Genomic DNA, 15,349 nt, shown 5'->3' with positions numbered 1-15,349 from the left:
ACCCCTGTACCATGACCGCAGCCTCTGACCCCTGTACCATGACCGCAGCCTCTGACTCCTGTACCATGTCCACAACCTCTGACCCCTGTACCATGTCCACAACCTCTGACCCCTGTACCATGTCCACAACCTCTGACCCCTGTACCGTGTCCACAACCTCTGACCCCTTTACCGTGTCCACAACCTCTGACCCCTGTACCGTGTCCACAACTTCTGACCCCTGTACCATGACCGCAGCCTCTGACCCCTGTACCATGACCGCAGCCTCTGACCCCTGTACCATGTCCACAACCTCTGACCCCTGTACCATGTCCACAACCTCTGACCCCTGTACCATGTCCACAACCTCTGACCCCTGTACCATGACCGCAGCCTCTGACCCCTGTACCATGTCCACAACCTCTGACCCCTGTACCATGACCGCAGCCTCTGACTCCTGTACCATGTCCACAACCTCTGACCCCTGTACCATGTCCACAACCTCTGACCCCTGTACCGTGTCCACAACCTCTGACCCCTTTACCGTGTCCACAACCTCTGACCCCTGTACCGTGTCCACAACCTCTGACCCCTGTACCATGTCCACAACCTCTGACCCCTGTACCATTTCCACAATCTCTGACCCCTGTACCATGTCCACAACCTCTGACCCCTGTACCATGACCGCAGCCTCTGACCCCTGTACCATGACCGCAGCCTCTGACCCCTGTACCATGACCGCAGCCTCTGACCCCTGTACCATGTCCACAACCTCTGACCCCTGTACCATGTCCACAACCTCTGACCCCTGTACCATGACCGCAACCTCTGACCCCTGTACCATGTCCGCAACCTCTGACCCCTGTACCATGACCACAACCTCTGACCCCTGTACCATGACCGCAACCTCTGACCCTTGTACCATGTCCACAACCTCTGACCCCTGTACCATGTCCACAACCTCTGACCCCTGTACCATGACCGCAGCCTCTGACCCCTGTACCATGTCCACAACCTCTGACCCCTGTACCATTTCCACAACCTCTGACCCCTGTACCATGACCGCAGCCTCTGACCCCCTGTACCATGACCGCAGCCTCTGACCCCTGTACCATGTCCACAACCTCTGACCCCTGTACCATGTCCACAACCTCTGACCCCTGTACCATGTTCACAACCTCTGACCCCTGTACCATGTCCACAACCTCTGACCCCTGTACCATGACCGCAGCCTCTGACCCCTGTACCATGTCCACAACCTCTGACCCCTGTACCATGACCGCAGCCTCTGACCCCTGTACCATGACCGCAGCCTCTGACCCCTGTACCATGACCGCAGCCTCTGACCCCTGTACCATGTCCACAACCTCTGACCCCTGTACCATGTCCACAACCTCTGACCCCTGTACCATGACCACAACCTCTGACCCCTGTACCATGTCCGCAACCTCTGACCCCTGTACCATGACCACAACCTCTGACCCCTGTACCATGACCGCAACCTCTGACCCTTGTACCATGTCCACAACCTCTGACCCCTGTACCATGTCCACAACCTCTGACCCCTGTACCATGACCGCAGCCTCTGACCCCTGTACCATGACCGCAGCCTCTGACCCCTGTACCATGTCCACAACCTCTGACCCCTGTACCATTTCCACAACCTCTGACCCCTGTACCATGACCGCAGCCTCTGACCCCTGTACCATGTCCACAACCTCTGACCCCTGTACCATGTTCACAACCTCTGACCCCTGTACCATGTCCACAACCTCTGACCCCTGTACCATGACCGCAGCCTCTGACCCCTGTACCATGTCCACAACCTCTGACCCCTGTACCATGACCGCAGCCTCTGACCCCTGTACCATGTCCACAACCTCTGACCCCTGTACCATGACCGCAGCCTCTGACCCCTGTACCATGTTCACAACCTCTGACCCCTGTACCATGTCCACAACCTCTGACCCCTGTACCATGACCACAACCTCTGACCCCTGTACCATGTCCACAACCTCTGACCCCTGTACCATGTCCACAACCTCTGACCCCTGTACCATGACCGCAGCCTCTGCAGTGTGTGTGTGAATATGTATATGTACATATATGTGTATGTGTGTGTGTATATATATATATATATATATATATATATATATATATATATATATATGTATATATATATATATATATATTGTGTGTATATTGTATACATGCGTATGACTTCCTTTACTTCGCTGCTATGGGCTCTAGCCCCAGGATCTGGGCCTTCCCTACTAACAGAATGGCAATTTGACTTGTTTACGTCGGCAGACCACCGTTCTGCCTCTGTTGGAAACGATCATCGGGGCCCAGCGGACATCGGGTACGCCAGACCCGCTGATTAGCTCTCGGTGTGTCCAATCACAGCGGCAGCGGGTCAAATAGCACGCAGACCCACAAGTGCAGAATCAAGTACCTGTACGTGATTCTGCTCACAGGAGACGCAGCCCCGCAGTAAATGTACGTGGTTAATGTGAGTTTATTTTTTTTTAATTTCTTAACTCTTTAAACATTCATTTTGAACATACAGTAGAGAAATTCTGTGACCAATGCATGTAATGTAGCAGTGCAATATATACATGGGGCTTTGTGAGGGTGAGGCTTGTGTGTGGGTGGGGACTAGGGATGAGCTTCGAGTTCGAGTCGAACTCATGTTCGACTCGAACATTGGCTGTTCGCAAGTTCGCCGAACAGCGAACAATTTGGGGTGTTCGCGGCAAATTCGAATGCCGCAGAACACCCTTTAAAAGTCTATGGGAGAAATCAAAAGTGCTAATTTTAAAGGCTAATATGCAAGTTATTGTCATAAAAAGTGTTTGGGGACCCAGGTCCTGCCCCAGGGGACAAGGATCAATGCAAAAAAAAGTTTTAAAAACGGCCGTTTTTTCAGGAGCAGTGATTTTAATAATGCTTAAAGTCAAACAATAAAAGTGTAATATCCCTTTAAATTTCGTACCTGGGGGGTGTCTATAGTATGCCTGTAAAGGGGCGCATGTTTCCTGTGTTTAGAACAGTCTGACAGCAAAATGACATTTTGAAGGAAAAAACTCATTTAAAACTACCCGCGGCTATTGCATTGCCGACAATACACATAGAAGTTCATTGATAAAAACGGCATGGGAATTCCCCAAAGGGGAACCCCGAACCAAAATTAAAAAAAAAAAATGACGTGGGAGTCCCCCTAAATTCCATACCAGGCCCTTCAGGTCTGGTATGGATATTAAGGGGAACCCCGGCCAAAATTAAAAAAAAAAAATGACGTGGGGTTCCCCCTAAATTCCATACCAGACCCTTCAGGTCTGGTATGGATTTTAAGGGGAACCCCGCGCCAAAAAAAAAAAAAAAAACGGCGTGGGGTCCCCCCAAAAATCCATACCAGACCCTTATCCGAGCACGCAACCTGGCAGGCCGCAGGAAAAGAGGGGGGGACGAGAGTGCGGCCCCCCCCCCCCTCCTGAACCGTACCAGGCCACATGCCCTCAACATTGGGAGGGTGCTTTGGGGTAGCCCCCCAAAACACCTTGTCCCCATGTTGATGAGGACAAGGGCCTCATCCCCACAACCCTGGCCGGTGGTTGTGGGGGTCTGCGGGCGGGGGGGCTTATCGGAATCTGGAAGCCCCCTTTAACAAGGGGACCCCCAGATCCCAGCCCCCCCCTGTGTGAAATGGTACCATTTCACTAAAAAACTGTCAAAAATGTTAAAAATGACAAGAGACAGTTTTTGACAATTCCTTTATTTAAATACTTCTTCTTTCTTCTATCTTCCTTCATCTTCTGGTTCTTCTGGCTCTTCTGGTTCTTCCTCCGGCGTTCTCGTCCAGCATCTCCTCCGCGGCGTCTTCTATCTTCTTCTCCTCGGGCCGCTCCGCACCCATGGCATGGGGGGAGGCTCCCGCTCTTCTCTTCTTCTTCATCTTCTTCTCTTCTTCTTTTCTTCTCTTCTTCATTTTCTTCTCCGGGCCGCTCCTCACACATGCTAGCATGGCGGGAGGCTCCCGCTGTGTGACGGCGCTCCTCGTCTGACAGTTCTTAAATAACGGGGGGCGGGGCCACCCGGTGACCCCGCCCCCTCTGACGCACGGTGACTTGACGGGACTTCCCTGTGACGTCACGGGGAATGCCACAGGGAAGTCCCGTCATGTTCCGTGCATCAGAGGGGGGTGGGGTCACCGGGTGGCCCCGCCCCCCGTTATTTAAGAACTGTCAGACGAGGAGCGCCGTCACACAGCGGGAGCCTCCCTTCATGCCAGCATGGATGCGGAGCGGCCCGGAGAAGAAAATGAAGAAGAGAAGAAGATGAAGAAGAAGAGAAGAGCGGGAGCCTCCCCCCATGCCATGGGTGCGGAACGGCCCGAGGAGAAGAAGATAGAAGACGCCGCGGAGGAGATGCTGGACGAGAACGCCGGAGGAAGAACCAGAAGAGCCAGAAGAACCAGAAGAACCAGAAGATGAAGGAAGATAGAAGAAAGAAGAAGTATTTAAATAAAGGAATTGTCAAAAACTGTCTCTTGTCATTTTTAACATTTTTGACAGTTTTTTAGTGAAATGGTAGGGGTACTTCTGTACCCCCTTACCATTTCACACAGGGGGGGGGCCGGGATCTGGGGGTCACCTTGTTAAAGGGGGCTTCCAGATTCCGATAAGCCCCCCGCCCGCAGACCCCCACAACCACCGGCCAGGGTTGTGGGGATGAGGCCCTTGTCCTCATCAACATGGGGACAAGGTGTTTTGGGGGGCTACCCCAAAGCACCCTCCCAATGTTGAGGGCATGTGGCCTGGTACGGTTCAGGAGGGGGGGGGCGCTCTCTCGTCCCCCCCTCTTTTCCTGCGGCCTGCCAGGTTGCGTGCTCGGATAAGGGTCTGGTATGGATTTTTGGGGGGACCCCACGCCGTTTTTTTTTTTTTTTTTGGTGCGGGGTTCCCCTTAAAATCCATACCAGACCTGAAGGGTCTGGTATGGAATTTAGGGGGAACCCCACGTCATTTTTTTAAAAAAATTTTGGCCGCAGTTCCCCTTAATATCCATGCCAGACCTGAAGGGCCTGGTATGGAATTTAGGGGGACTCCCACGTCATTTTTTTTTTTTAATTTTGGTTCGGGGTTCCCCTTTGGGGAATTCCCATGCCGTTTTTATCAATGAACTTCTATGTGTATTGTCGGCAATGCAATAGCCGCGGGTAGTTTTAAATGAGTTTTTTCCTTCAAAATGTCATTTTGCTGTCAGACTGTTCTAAACACAGGAAACATGCGCCCCTTTACAGGCATACTATAGACACCCCCCAGGTACGAAATTTAAAGGGATATTACACTTTTATTGTTTGACTTTAAGCATTATTAAAATCACTGCTCCTGAAAAAACGGCCGTTTTTAAAACTTTTTTTTGCATTGATCCATGTCCCCTGGGGCAGGACCTGGGTCCCCAAACACTTTTTATGACAATAACTTGCATATTAGCCTTTAAAATTAGCACTTTTGATTATTCATGTTCGTGTCCCATAGACTTTAACGGTGTTCGCGTGTTCGAACGAACTTTTTTCCTGTTCGCATGTTCTGGTGCGAACCGAACAGGGGGGTGTTCGGCTCATCCCTAGTGGGGACAAAGGGGGCCCCATGATCCCCTATTCCCCTATTACCCCATGAGTTGTCAGTCCACCCCTGGTGTGGCGTATTAGTGCCTCCTTATCAGTGAAGGAGAAAAAAATTACTTATTTACAAAATTTACTGACAAAAGAAAAACCTTTTTTTTTCCAAATTTTCGGTCTTTTTTCTTTTTTTGTAAAAAATAAAAAACCCAGGAGTTAATAAATATCACCAAAAGAAAACTCTATTTGTGTGAACAAAATTATAAAAATGTCATATGTGTACAGTGTTACAAGACCGCGCAATTGTCGTTCAAAGGGCGGCGGCGCTGAAAGCTGAAAAGTGGCCTGGGCAGGAAGGGGGTGAAAGTGCCCGGTATTGAAGGGGTTAAAAAAAAATTATTATTGGAGATGTTATATAGCAGACAGTAAAAAATATTGTTTTTTGTTTTTTTTTAATTGTTGGTCTTCTTTTGTTCATAGAGAAAAAATAAAAACCGCAGAGGTGATCAAATACCACCAAAACAAAGCTCTATTGTGGGGGAAAAAAATATATAAATGTCATTTGGGTACAGCGCTGAATAACCGCACATTTGTCAGTTAAAGTAACGCAGTGCTGTATAGAAAAAATTGGCCTGGTCATGAAGGGGGGGTAAACCTTTCCGGACGTCAAGTGGTTAAGGAAAGAACATGTGTGGCCTTTCCAGTGACCAATCAGTATTCATGTGAATGAGAGACAGTCCTGATGACAATGACACATTGTAGCCACAAGATGGCATTAAAACGACAAAAAAAATATCTGTGACATTTATAAACAATTATAAGTAGTAACAAATAGGATGAGTGAAATTGATTTCGATGTGAAATTACCAATTTTGCTGCTGGCAAACTTAAAATCAATGTCACTTACTGAGCTCCTTAGACAAAATTTGCTTGAAAAAATGGATCTATTTTTTTAATTTTTCTATTTATTTATTTATTTTTTGATGGTGTTTTTCTATGTATTTTGGATAGTTTGGGTTATTTTATTTTGTGTTCTTTGTATTTGTGTTTTGTCCCCCTTTGCTTCTAGTCTCCTTCCAGTTGTAATGGAAATTTGTAAGTTCTGTATATAATTGTATTGTATTTTGTATGTATTGCACTCTGCCCTCACTGTGCACACAGCACTAATAATGTTTTCAGTAAATGTTTACATTCTTTTGAGTCCTGATTAGAATAAGCCTGCCTATGTAACGCCCCTTGTTACCATAAATGTACAATTGTAATATTAATGTGATACCTACGTAATCATGTGCATAAAAACCTTCAATTGCGTCATAATAAAGCAGAACAGTAATTTGGAAAGATGCTGAGCGTATCTTTTGTGTCTGTTCCCTACTGCAGTAGTTATTATTAATTTGGAACCACTAATCAATATGAGGATAGGAGTTGCCTATCATCAATTCAACCGAGTCAGCATGGCGAGCTTTGCCTTAGGAGGGGATTCCAGGTGACCCTGAGTATCCGAAACGAGGAGCTTGAGACGATCCGGGAATTTCTGATAATCAGCCGGCTGAGGTAAGCCTTTTGCTTACATTTGAGTTATCAGACTTCCTTGATCGGTAAGGCATTTTCGGGACAAAGGGTACCTATTTTACTCCCCTTAATCGAACTGTATTGATTGGTGGTTATATGTTATGTTGTCCCTGTCTATTGTCCATTGGAGTGTTATAGATAAGAAAGGGAAGAATAGTGCTGTTCACAGGTATATGTAGTAAATCTGCTAGATAAAGTAGTTTAGAGGCAAGAGGGTATAGGCACACGTAGAGAAGAGAGAAGACTGGCCAGTCATTATGGGCATTGAATTAAGTAAGGGAATGAAGGGTAAGAGACCCTCAAAAATGCCCAGCGCAAGAGGAGCGCTATATATGAACCGGAGGTGCGGTTCTGCCTATACTGAGCCCCTAGATTAATGGTTAGAGTGGACAGGGATCCACAATGGGTAACTGAGTTACCAAAGGCCATAGGGACTAAGAATCATGCAGAGTATACAGCTAGAGAAACAGCTATCAATGTGAGCAGGATGGATCAAGGGTGACATTAACACTAGACAGAAAGGGACATTTTCATGCTAAGTTGTGGGATGAATTTGGGATCAGGCACTACAACTAGTAAAAGTCAGAAACAGAGAAATGAGAGGTAAAACAGAATACTTTATATGTTGTCAGAGAGGGAAGATGGGATGAGCACTGTGGCTCCCCATCTGATCATAGAATCATAGAAGCTAGATATGAAAGTTAAAAGAAAGTGAGAGAATGATATGCATGTGTTGTGTACAAATGGGAAAATGTAAGCGATTTTAGAGAGATATTGGTGTATGTGTGTGCGAATGCTGGGACCTTTAGTTCTATCCCTTGTGTGTGTCATGTACGCAGATGTGACCCCCTCCTTTGTGCTCTCATGAAAGAAATGTGGCTGGGATGAGAGGTCAGTGATAAGCTGGAAGGACACCATGCCAATTCCAGTTTTTTTTAGACAAAACATTTATAATAAAATGTGCCGGGTTAACGAATCTAATGGTAAACAATGTGATCACAATTATTTTGAATCTGTTTTCCAAACATGGTAAAATGAAGGTTACATTTAACCATGTATTACACAAATTGAATATCCTTTGATAGTGGAAACAGTGCATTTAAAAAAGGGAAATTAAGTAAAATTAAGTAGTAATGAGTATTCATTTCTAATATGAGTTTAACAATTTTAACAATAATATAGATATATTGAAACTGGTTTAGACAACCTTTGGTTGGAAATGAAGTCCAGGTTAATGGGGAAATTTGTAATGAATGAGATTAGTTTAGATTAAGATAACAATTTTGTAATTTTACATTTATACAATAAGCCCTTATTGAGAGAAAAAAAAGATTAAGATGAGGTTGTTATTTTGAATAAAGCTGCCATAATATTTAACAAAGCCAAGATGGATGGAATACATAAGAAGTTCTTCTATAAAAATGAAATTTTAAGGTTTTTGATAATAACTTGATGTGCGGTCCATGATGTAAGAGTAATAATAAATAAAATTTAAATATAACAGACCCATCACATCAAGTCCACACACCCTGTTAGGATAGATGCCACCTGCAGCCAGTTGTTTTATAGTTTTTGATGCTTTCTGGTCCATCATACAGATTCTTGGTCCTTTTGTTTTTATTTATTTTTATTTTTGAAATCCAAAGCAGAATGTGTGGATTGTGAAATGATGTGCCCCTTTTTCTTGTAAAGTACAGTGGTATAAGCAGAAGAATAGTTTTGGATTTATGGGCATCTCTCCATGACCGCAGGGTATTGTTATCATTTATTATAATATTGCCAGGAAGAAGTTGTCTTTTGAAACATGAAACTGGAGTTCTTACACAAACAGTGTGATAGAAAACAAGTCATTGTAATATATTTATGCAAGCTGGACCCAGTAATGAAGGGTTCACCCCGATATATCAGAGCTGTAGCTTTTATGCAAAGGTGCTATTAGACAAAGTTAGATATTGTTTTGGTCAATGGTCCGACATTCTGTGCAGCAAATTTACAGCTAACTAAATGTTTGTCTAATGAAAGGTTTAAAATATGAGTTTGTTTATGTACAAATCTAACAATGAAAAATGCGTACATTTATTCAAAAGAAAGGAAAAGACGCATGTGTTAAATTGATGACATAGGAATCAGCTGCTGTGAGCCCAGTGCAGGACACACTCCCTGAAGACCCAGATATTTAATTTTTTGTAGATTTGAGTATGCAGTTTATCACCCAGAAGGATACTCTGTATTCAAAGTCATTGGATCCTTTTTCCCCAGCTCAAGAAGCAGAGCTCCATGTTTTAGCAAAGCCTGTGAGCTATAAAAAGAGTGTATATTTATATAGATAGTCGAGATATAGAGTGCTTTTGGTTCCATTTAAAGGGCCAGAAGTTTGTTTTTACTTCGGCAGGTAAACCAACCAAGCATGCCAAGTTAATTTGATCGGCTGTTTTCAGCCTTCCAGCTTCTTGCTGAGGTAGCCATATTAACTTTCACACATGGAAGCAGACCAGGCGACTAAGGATGCCGCATTTACAGCCCCGGACACTTGATGGGTCTGTGCAACTCACAGATTCCACCCTAGTTCTGGCCCAGTATAGCTGGGATTAATAATTCAACTTTAAGGACCCCAGAACGAGAAGAACAAGTGGTCCACAGGGGGCAACTTCTTATGAAACAGGACTTTGGAAAAGGTGATCATTTATGTCTGCCAGCCACTCTTTTCCCTTCAGCTTGACACATGGACCGTGTCAGCAGTCACAAGAAGTTATGGCTGCCTTAGTAAATGAGCGTGGGATAGAGCCAGGGTTCACCACAGTTGTTTTTATAACACACCACTTCTTGTTTTACCTGTTACCAAAGGTGTTACCAAAAGCTGAACATCCCTCCCAGAGATTACATAAAAGATATATCCAGATGCCCAAGTCAGGATCTTACAAGTATGCATTTTGTCTGTATGGACATGTTTTTTGGATGTCCAGTGGCAAATGCTACTGCAAAGGCCACAGTAAAAAGTGTTATCAGAAGTAGTTTGTAAGTACATAGTGCAGAAAGTACAGAGAGTAACAGAGGAAATAATTTTTATAGGAGAGTCCTTACTAGAAGTTTTGAGGTTTTATTTTTACACCCCCTACTGTCTACAATATAGCGGACAAAGTAAAGTAAGAAACTAGAAAACTTTTGCCTGAATGTTTTCTTATATTTTATGAAGCCCCTAAGGGGGATATTGGACTCTCTCCCTATGGGATTTTGTTTGGGAGTGTGTTACTCACTTGCTTATATTTTGTCTCAGCAGCTGAAGTCCTCCATTCGGATCTCACAGAGAAAGTTGCTGATCTTTTAAGGTTTTTGACAAACTTATTTATGTGTTTTCTCCCCAATTCCAGATCCTAAAAGTTTGGAAGGATCTAAAACTAAAGCCAGGTGACTTGTGGATTGTTAAGAGACATTTATATATAAGGAAATGTTTGGAGACTCAATACAGCATCTATTTTATGTACAGTTTTTGCAAAACTTGAAGGAAAAGTCACCTGGATCCACACCAGACACTGCAAAAATGACTTAATTAAAGAAATCTCTGTGTTTGATTTGTTTCCCTCTTGTGATCACAGTCTAGGGTACTTTTTGATTCAGTTACTTTAATTGTAAGGGATAAATATATTTGAAAAATAGTTTAGCCATGTTGAAGTCATATTTGTCTTTTGTACGTCTTCCATTTTATGTAGAATTGTCTGTGTTTACATATGCTGATAAGTCAGCATGCCAACAATTAAGCTAGAAGGCCATTCTGGCCACAGGAGTGTACAGCCAGTACTCTGTAAATATGTCTTATCAATCATTTGTTTTTCACAATGAAAAGTCATTTTGTAATGAAAAAGTTGCTCAGCTATTATTTTCTCCACAATGGAGTTTTTTGCCTCTTTGGCCAGGACTACCTCTACCTAAGCGTGTGGAGGTTCCAGGTTAAAGGTGATAGCAGGTATGGTTAGTGATCAAAATATTGATCAAAAGAGGGGAGACTGTAATGGAAATTTGTAAGTTCTGTATATAATTGTATTGTATTTTGTATGTATTGCACTTTGCCCTCACTGTGCACACGGCACTAATAATGTTTTCAGTAAATGTTTACATTCTTTTGAGTCCTGATTAGAATTAGCCTGCCTATGTAACGCCCCTTGTTACCATAAACGTACAATTGTAATATTAATGTGATACCTACGTAATCATGTGCATAAAAACCTTCAATTGCGTCATAATAAAGCAGAACAGTAATTTGGAAAGATGCTGAGCGTATCTTTTGTGTCTGTTCCCTACTGCAGTAGTTATTATTAATTTGGAACCACTAATCAATATGAGGATAGGAGTTGCCTATCATCAATTCAACCGAGTCACAGTCATAAGCCCTGCTGTGTCCATCACTAGGGAAAGCTCAGAAAAGACTGCCGTTTTCGGCCAGCATAGGAATATTCCATTGTACTTAGAATTCAGCTAAGAGTAGCATGCAACACCCGGTGCCAGCATGTCTGGCTTTTCCAGTAGAGTTGGGCGAACAGTTTGGACCGAGCTAAAGTTTTGTCCCGAACATCGCCCCTTTGGCGAACACCCGAATTTGCAGGGCGCTCAACGGGATGTCTACCCGCCGAGCACCCCAAAGTGCACTGCGTGCTGCACAGTGCATTCTAGGGCCCTGATTGGCAGAGGCAATGCACCTGTCTGCTGGTCGGGTACAAGGCTTTGCCCAATCAGGGCACAGAGCTCTGTCACAGCCCTGATTGGACAAAGTCATGATGACTTTACCCAATCATGTCTCAGTGCTCATAGTCCCACCCCACACTATACTGCCACTAAACATCGGGGGGGGGTTGCTTTGGGGCAGGGGGGCAAAAGCACCGTGTCCCCATGTTGATGGGGGCAAGGGCCTCTTCCTCACAACCCTGGGCGATGGTTGTGGGGGTCTGTGAGCAGGGGGCTTATTAGAACCTGAAACCCTTATTTAACAAGGGGTCCCACAGATCCCGCCCCCTCCCCCCCCCAATGTGAATGAGCACCCCTATTTATTCACCCAAAAAAGTGTCAAAAAGAAATAAAAATGCAGGTTTTGACAACTCCTCTTTTAAAAATTTTAAAAAATTTCCCCCAATTACGACACCCGCCGCACCCGAAAAAATATTATATATTTTTTTTTTGGGGGGGGGGCATGTCATTAAAAAAATTGAAAATTCCATGGGGGTTCCCCTCATGGAAAAATTACATGGGGGGTGCAGGGCACGCATTAAAAAAACAAAAAAAATTTGGTGTGGGTTACCCTTAAAATCCATACCAGACCCAAAAGACCTGGCATGCATGGTGGCAAGGATGGCGGGGGAACTGATGCAGTTTTTTCATATTTTTTTTTGTATATATGTATGTAATGGCTTGCGGCCACTAGAATCCATTTAAATGTCTTTTTATTTTTTTTTGCTTTACAAATGTTCATTTTGCTGTAGCAGGTTCTATACACACTACAGATGCGCCACTTTACAGGCAGACTAAGGGGACCCCCAGGCACTATATTTAAGGGAATTTTGAATTTTTATTGTTTCACTTTAAGCATAATTAAAATCACTGCACCTTTCTTTTTTTAAAGTTATTTATTTTTTGCATTGATGCATGTCCCCCAGGACAGTACCCGGGCCCCCATACCCCTTTTAATGGCCAATAACTTCCATAAATTAGGGTTTTTGATTTTTTAAATTCTAGTCCCATAGACTTCAATGGGGTTCACGTCCAAACTTTTTCCATGTTCAAGAGTTCTGGTGCAATCCAAACTGGGGGGGGGGTGTTTGGCCCATCTCTATTCTCCAGCTACAGGACACCACGCTGTCTGAGCTTCCTGCGAAGATAAACCTCATCTCCCACCCCCTGCAAGCCACAGTGCGCTGTTTAGGAGACATTTTCTTTAGATGCAGGTGGTGACATCACTGACGCATGTGCTCTGAAGGAGCTGTGCCATAAAACATTTTCCATATTTTGTTATAACATTTTGCTAACAGGTAATTTTTCTCCTTCACTGATGGGCACTGATGAGGCAGCACGGATAAGCGGCACTCCATAGGTGGCATTGGTAAGCGGCACTGATAGACAGCAATGATGATGAGGCACTGATTGGCGGCACTGATGGCCACTGATAGATGGCAATGGTGGGCACTGATATGTAGCACTGATGGGCAGTAATAGGTGGCACTGATAGGCACTGGTAAACAGCATCGATAGGCAGCACTGATGATGAGACACTGATAGATGGCACTGGTGGGCACTGATATGTGGCACTGGTGGACACTGATTTGCAGCACAATCAGGACTGATGTCCCTCTAACAGCAGCCGCGGATTCTTTTTCCTTCATGCGAACAGCGTGAACGAAAAAAAAAAGATAACCGGTATTTGTTCATTTCCGTGATCAGCTGTCATTGGCTGACAGCTGATCTCGTGGTAAAGGGCCCGCTTTTTGTCCCTTTACCCGATCTCTCACGGACTCAGCTGTCACAGAGCGCGCCACCTGCACACCCCCTGGGGCACGCGTAAAGCGTGAGAATGGGAGGACATCTATGGATGCCCTCCCAACAATTTAATACCACGCTGTAGCCATCTTTCTGCTATAAGGTGGGCGGCAAGAGGTTAAGTTGCCCAGGGCATTTTTTCTTTTTTTTTTTTTGGGTGCGGTTCACTACCGCTGTAAGCAGACAAGCTGAATGCTTTAAGCCTCAAACACACAATAGGGCTTTGTACAAACTTTCCCGTGGATTTTTGTACAAAGGGCGTTGGCCTTAAACTAATTAAGTATACAACGGCAGGACTTTTTCATCCAACTTTCACCAAATCACGTGGTTTTTCTGCCACCCTTTGGTCAACTTTTGTATCGGCGAGATTTGACACCTGCGAGCTCCAACGCAGGAGCCAGCGCCGAGCTGGCTCGCTCATCAGGAAAGGAAAAATGTGTTTCCTTTCGCGATGAGCGACAAGCATTGCCGACAGGTGTTTGGTATGAATCATGAGGGGGAACTCCACGCCAAATTTTAAATAAAAAACCGGCATGGGTTCCCCTTCAGGAGCATACCAAGCCCTCCACCCACAGACCCCGACAACCAGCGGCCAGGGTTGTCGGGAAGAGGCCCTTGTCCTTATGAACATGGGGACAAGGTGCTTTGGAGTGGGCGGGCCCGCAGGGCGCCCTCCCTGCCCCAAAGCGCCCACCCCCCATGTTGAGGGCATGCAGCCTGGTACGGTTCAGGAGGAGGGGCACTCGCTCATCCCCACCCCCTTTCCTGACCGGCCGGGCTGCATGCTCGGATAAGGGTCTGTTATGTATTTTGGGGGGGACCCCCACGCTGTTTTTTCGGCGTAGGGGGTTCCCCTTAAAATACATACCAGACCTAAGGGCCTGGTATGCTCCCAGAGGGGAATTCTCTCTCGCACTCGCTGCAATAGGAAAATGTGTTTTTCCTGTTGCAGCCAGCGCGATATGTACAGTACCCTGTCTCCGAGAACCAGCGCGATGGGGTCGCACTGGAAACATTCTCGCGGGCAGGTACTGTAGTTTGTACAAAAGTCTGATGGCCTTTGTGTACACATGATCGGACTTTGCTCCATCGGACTTTTGTTGCCAGAAAGTTTGTCAGTTCGCACAGCCAACAAAATTTTGTCCGATGGAGCGTACACACGGTCGGATGTTACCCAAAAACAGCTAATTTGCATGTTTGTTGTCAAAAAGTCTGATCGTGTGTACGGGCCTTAACACACATGTTTTCAACAAAACAACACACAAAAAAAAAATTATACCCTCCGCTACAATCTTCACAGGCGATGCTTTAAAAATGTTTACAGGTTACCTGTTTAGAGCTACAGAGGAGGTCTAGCACTATGACTATTGCTCTCTCTATAATGTTTGTGGTGATACATCACACTCCGTAAAACAAGATAGTATAGAATACTAACAGGTCTTACCGGGTGGCCGGCTTCTTTTTGCTTTGGACTTTTTAGACGGAGTGTTGGACATCCCAGCCTGAGCACTGGACTTCAGCGAGCATTTCAGATGTTCAGTAGTTGAGCTTGGGTATTACTTTGTCTGTACCTCCTCAATCCCAGTCCCCCAACTTATGGCCTGACACCTGCACACACAGTGAGCGGAGCCCGACACCCGCACACATAGTGAGCGG

This window comes from Aquarana catesbeiana, linkage group LG07 (genome assembly GCF_042186555.1).
Source record: "Aquarana catesbeiana isolate 2022-GZ linkage group LG07, ASM4218655v1, whole genome shotgun sequence".
In the NCBI taxonomy this organism is placed as follows: Eukaryota; Metazoa; Chordata; class Amphibia; order Anura; family Ranidae; genus Aquarana; species Aquarana catesbeiana.
The sequence above is the reverse complement of the archived record's forward strand: the minus strand, read 5'-3'. Positions refer to the sequence as shown.